Source organism: Oreochromis niloticus, unplaced genomic scaffold (genome assembly GCF_001858045.2).
Source record: "Oreochromis niloticus isolate F11D_XX unplaced genomic scaffold, O_niloticus_UMD_NMBU tig00007079_pilon, whole genome shotgun sequence".
In the NCBI taxonomy this organism is placed as follows: Eukaryota; Metazoa; Chordata; class Actinopteri; order Cichliformes; family Cichlidae; genus Oreochromis; species Oreochromis niloticus.
This window is the reverse complement of record NW_020328346.1, coordinates 11,060-16,938: the sequence shown is the minus strand read 5'-3', so window position 1 is coordinate 16,938 and position 5,879 is coordinate 11,060. Positions and strand designations below refer to the sequence as shown.

The window sequence follows — 5,879 nt, the reverse complement described above, 5'->3', positions numbered from 1 at the left end:
GAATGAAGTGCATGGAGAAATAGTTGGAAGGAGTCACTAACCGCTCTTTTCTGTCTGTCACAGGAAGTCCTTGCAGTTCTACATGGATGCATGAACGTGCCTATGGCCCTGGCCTTATCCACGATCCATCTGGAGATGTTCCAAGACTACATGCCTGGAAACATCTGCCCGAAACCCACTGCTTCACCCTCCCCTGCAGCTGAGCCACAACCTGCTGAAAACTGCTGTTCACAAACCTGTCCATCTAATCTGACGGGCTGGAGCTGTTTGCAAAGAAGAATGGCAAGAATTTCAGTCTCTAGATGTGCAAAGCTGTAGAGACATACCCTAAAGACTGGCAGCTGTAATTGCAGCAAAAGGTGTTCTACAAAGTATTGACTCAGGGGCTGATAATTACGCACACCCCACATTTCAGTTATTATTGTAAAAAATGTTTGGAATCATGTATGATTTCGTCCACTTCTCACGTGTGCACCACTCTGTATTGGTCTTTCACGTGGAATTCCAATAAAATTGATTCATGTTGTGGCTGTAATGTGACAAAATGTGGAAAAGTTCAAGGGGCCGAATACTTTCGCAAGCCACTGTATAATATTGACAACCAGCACTGGTATTGGTATCAGATCGATACTAGCTTGTTCTCTCTTCAGTCTGTCTGTAGACCACTGAACTGTATAAATGATTTTTGGAATGAAAAAATCGTTAACTTTCCTTTCCCTGGGGCTTTGCATCAGTCGCCTCCTCCCAGCCTCATATTCTGACAGTGTAATCAAACAGGTGCTTTGGTTCATCTTCTCCACAACGTATTTCCCCTCATGGTGGCTTCTTATCATAAGTAATGTGCCAAAACGTTATTACTTGCATGGGCTCACAGTGGGTAGTTGTGGGCGGGAGTGTGTGAGCAGGGCAAACCCACGCTTAACCTCCACAGGGCAACAGAAGTTTTGACCTTTGATGTCCTATATGGCCCAGATGGACAAAATTATTCTGGATGGGTTTTCTAAAACCTGTAGTGGTCCAGTTCTTTAACCTGAGCCCCAAAGGGTTTTCTGAGCTTCCTGCTCGAAAATGAAATGCCCCAAATTAATTGAGTGCAATTACAAACTCTGTGTATACAATCGTGGTATCAAAAGAAAGCTAACACTTGTGAAATGTCATCAGAGGTGTAAATATGCAGCAGATATTACTGTGTCAAAGTTACTGAGACTGGAACACAGAAAAAGTGAGTAGATTTTATTCCCGCCAAATTTTTTATTTATTTTTTAACATATAACCCTTTTAAAAACATGCTTCAGTTCACATTTCACAACAAACAAAGAAACAAACAACCTTTATTTGTCACATACACAATCATACAGGGTACAACATGTAGTGAAATGCTTGTGTCTGAGCTGCAGACCTTTAATTCCCGAAATTCAGTATAAACATCATCTGTGCAAAGTTTTATGTTTCTAAAGTGAAACCGTGAAAATTACAGCACTGCCAACACATAAATATCCAGACGTTGAACAAAAAGGCCCAATTTTGCACACATTGAACACCATGTCAGTTGAATTTTTTAGGTATTAAACAGCAGAAATTATTTAATTTTATTAACAGGCCTAAAAATACTTTTTGAGCCAATATTTTTTCTTTTTTACTTTTTTAAGTTGAACAACTAAACAACAAATATACATAATAATGCAGTTATAGAAAGGGCAGGAAAATGTCACAGCTTGCAGTATCTTTTACAACTCATGTATACAAATACAAGTCGGTAAACAAAAAAGGAATACATTAGGAGAAAAAAACAAAAAAAATGATTAAGAAAGAAAAAAGGGTGCTCGAGGTATAAATAACGTATAAATCAAGTGAAACATTTGACACAGCTCCTGTGTTTTACATGCTTTGGAATTTGTGCTGTTCTTTAGATTCTCTAGATAACTGTGGTGGTTTTTGTGGTCTTCTTTTGCGGCTCTTTCAGTGAATTTAGTCAGAGCGCGGTGAAGCTTGGTGTTTGGAATCGGTGATAGCTCTGGAAGATAACCAGCCTTTCTTTATCCGGTTACATGAGGTCTGATGAATTGTGGTTCAGTTTTGTTTGTTTAGTGGACTTGTGTGCATTTACGTAACTGCTCTTTTAATCATGGCTTGTTTTCGTTGTGTTTGGTGGTTGTAGAAATGGTTTATATGAGATTTAGCGGAGATGTGCCACAGAGTGAATGTAAAATGCAAATGATGCAGTAGAAACAGTCTACGTCATTTCCTGGATGCTGTACGAAAAGTAGCGGTAAGAAATCGAAGGCGTGACCGTTATGATTTTGAATATAATATCTGTGTGTGCGCTGAGTAAGTACTGAGTAAGTACTTTCAAGGCATAGAAATGACTCAAAATATTTATAACACTGTCTTTGCTCACTTATAGATCGTTAGACACACAGATAACATTGCATGTGCATGTGGTGTTTGAAGTACTTTCAAGTACAGATGAGATAACACCTTATCATATTATCATCGTCAGAAGTGAGCATATACGCACGCACTCTTATCTCTTCTATGTAAAGTTTTGAATATACCTATAATCCAGGTAACCTTTGATAACAGCGCACTAATACTATTAGCTTAATCTAAGATATGGGTGTCGGAATAGGTGTTCTCCCACTTATTGCGCTACCATGAAGTGAGGGGTACAAGTTAAACTGTCCAGGGTTAACATAGAAAGACAATCATCCACACTCACATTCACACCTGCGGTCAGTTTAGAATCCGAAAAACGATGTGGGCTTCATAGATAATTGGCAAACCTTCTGGAGGAAACCTGGTCTTGTTAGGAGAGACGGCATCCATCCCACTTTGGATGGAGCAGCTCTCATTTCTAGAAATATGGACCAATTTATTAAACCCCCAAAAATATGACTATCCAGAGTTGGGACCAGGAAGGAGAGTTGCAGTCTTACACGCCTCTCTGCAGCTTCTCTCCTCCTGCTACCCCCCAAAAACCCATCTCCATTGAGACTGTGTCAGCTCCCAAACAGACAAAAACAAACTTGGTGTTAAGACACCAATTTGGCAATTTGGGGGCACGGTCATTCTCTACACATGTTCAGATGCATCTATGCTTCTATGGAAACTGTTCTTATGGCGAGAGGTTCTGGTGCGAATGGACCGGAGCCTCCTGCCTGAGGGGAGCAGGTCAAACAGACTGTGTCCAGGGTGAGAAGGGTCAGCTGTGATCCGAGCTGCACGCCCCAGTGTCCTGGAGGTGTACAGGTCCTGCAGAGATGGGAGTTTGCAGCCAATCACCTTCTCAGCAGAGCGCACAACACGCTGAAGTCTCTGTTTGTCCCTGATAGTGGCTCCAGCGTACCACACGGTGATGGAGGAGGTGAGGATGGAGTCGATGATTGCAGTGTAGAACTGCATCATCATCCGTGTTGGCAGGTTGAATTTCTTCAGCTGCCTCAGGAAGTACATCCTCTGCTACGGCATCATGCCCTTGGACTCATTTTTACAACTTTTTAGTAGGAAAAAAGAGGAATTTTAATTAAAAAATGTTTGACATTTGTGAAAATGTAATTTTTCCTGTATTCATTTTTTTTGTTATTGGTTTTTTTTTTTACATTTGTTTTGGTTTTTATTGCCTTTTGAGTCAAAAGTCTCCAGATGCAGATGCTTGGTTTCCTGGTATTTCAAGACATTAATGCAATGGAGAGGGATTTAAAAAGAAAGAAAGAAAAGAAACAGTGGAAAGTGAATCTCACATGAAGCGGAGGAGCTCAGAGTTCTCTCATTAGTCTAAATATCTTCGGAAGTGAGTGCAGATAGTAGTGGGAACATTTACTCAAGTACTTAAAATACATAAAGTCTGTGTTTCAGGTAGGTGTTTCCATGTTATACTAGATTCTGCTGTACTATGTTTTGGGTATAAATATTGTTTTTTCAGCTCACTGACACTTATTTTAAAGCTTTAGTTGTTTTTGTATTATAGCTCAATAAGGGCAATAACTATGTTACTAATTACAAAAAGTTGGCACACTGTACAATGTAAACAAACAGAATGTATATGTATATTATAGCACCAAATCACAGTAACAATCACCTCAAGCTGCTTTATGTTGTAAGGCAAAGACCCTACAGTAACAATAAAAAACAAACAAACCCAAAACCCAACAATAATCATATGACGCTCTTTGAGCAAGCACTTGGTGATAGTGGAAAGGGAAAACTCCCCTTTAACAGGAAGAAACCAGGCTTGGAGGGTGAGGGTGGTGGTGCTATGATGATTGTAAGACGAGCATGACCTGTGCACAGTGCAAGAAATGTGTGTGTGGGTGTGTGCGTGCATGAGTATGCACACACTCATCCATGTGTACACTTGTGCAGACAAGAAACTTGACTGTTGGACAACAACTGTTCCATGTTCTGATTATTTGAGCGATGTCATTATTTTCTGTTTCACAAATATGTACACCCCCCCCCCCAAAACAAACAAACAAACAAACAAACAAAAAGAACAAGTACATAAAGACTCACACAAAAAATAAAGCAGAAGAAAACCCTTCTTCAACTCTGCCGTGGCCGGTCCCAAGCCTGGATAAGGAAAGACGAAGGGTGAGTGAAAGGGATGTCTAGGGTCACAAAAATCAACATGACTCATTCTAAAGGGCACAGACGTGCACCCAAAATTAGAAAACAATTGGATGAAAGATTTTGAAGATTCACTAAATCTGTCATCACCAAAACCAATAGGGTGTCAGTAATCTTGAAAAGATTTGAATGCAAACTTTCCAAGATACATTTATTCTACAATAAAAGTTTGGCCTGATGGCGGTGCTGGGGTTCTACAGTGTGGCCTGGTGGCCAAGTGGCAAGGTGTTAGTGTTGTAAACTGAAGATCTTGGATTCAATACCCATCTATACCTTTAATACAAGCTGACAAGGGAAACAAAAGTCCCTTTCTGTACTAGACACTAGCTGTAAGAAACAACAGTCCGTCCAGGAGCAATGTTCTCCCGAAAGTCTGTTCTGGGCATCTTTTTCACTCATCAAAGTGACTTCTTCAGTTTCACCTGACTGCAGGTTTCCACAGCCTTATAAAGAGTACATCTGCATAATGTCAGAAATTATACACAAGCATAAAAATAACAGTCCACTCAAGTTTTACAAAACACCATTGCTTATTGAGTAATAGAGCGTTATATACTGTTTATGATTTAACACCACCATGATGGTTTGTGGAGCATTGTGGAGTGAAATGTCACTGCTAAAGCTTGGCTGAAACTGGGTGATAGTAATTCTAACAGAATAATGCCGGTGTTGACCAGATGCACTATAAATGTGGCAACACTTTACAAGCTTGCAACATTTTTTCATGCTTTCCTTGGAATGATGTTCGCATTTGGCAATCTTTCTCTGGGTTTTTGGAATATTGGAGAATGTTGCTTTTGAATGGACTGATTCTTATGCAGTGATTCTCTACTTTGAGCACTCAAACCAACTAAGATGACAAACATGTTCATCAATTCATTTAATTGAACAATTCAAGAGGAATATGATGTTACGGTATGGACAAAGCTCAGCCTGTGTGGCATAGTGGCCAAGTGGCAAGGCATTGGTCTCGTCTGCCAAAGCTCATGGGTTCAATCCCCATCTGTGCCTTTAGTACAGTGATTAAAAACCTGTTTGATTCTGTACTTGCTGATCACGTTGCTTTAAGTAGGGGAAACACTCTGCTCCCAATAACCAGAAACACTGAACAGAACTTTAGACATGACTCTGGTGCAACAACATCACTGTTGTTGGCGCTTTACTCAGTGTGAGTATCAGTTTCCTTTACTCACAGGTTAAATATTTAACAGAATATAACATACGTTGTGAAGAGTCAAAGTGGACGATCCAAA

The 5,879-nt window shown here is 40.1% G+C and overlaps 1 non-coding gene across 1 annotated transcript; it reads left to right on the top strand.

Moving 5' to 3' along the window:
• Positions 1-5,565: 5,565 nt before the first annotated feature.
• Positions 5,566-5,637, top strand: trnat-cgu (transfer RNA threonine (anticodon CGU)). The gene has a single exon. It is a non-coding gene; the product is annotated as a tRNA-Thr (tRNA).
• The last annotated feature ends 242 nt before the right edge of the window (positions 5,638-5,879 follow it).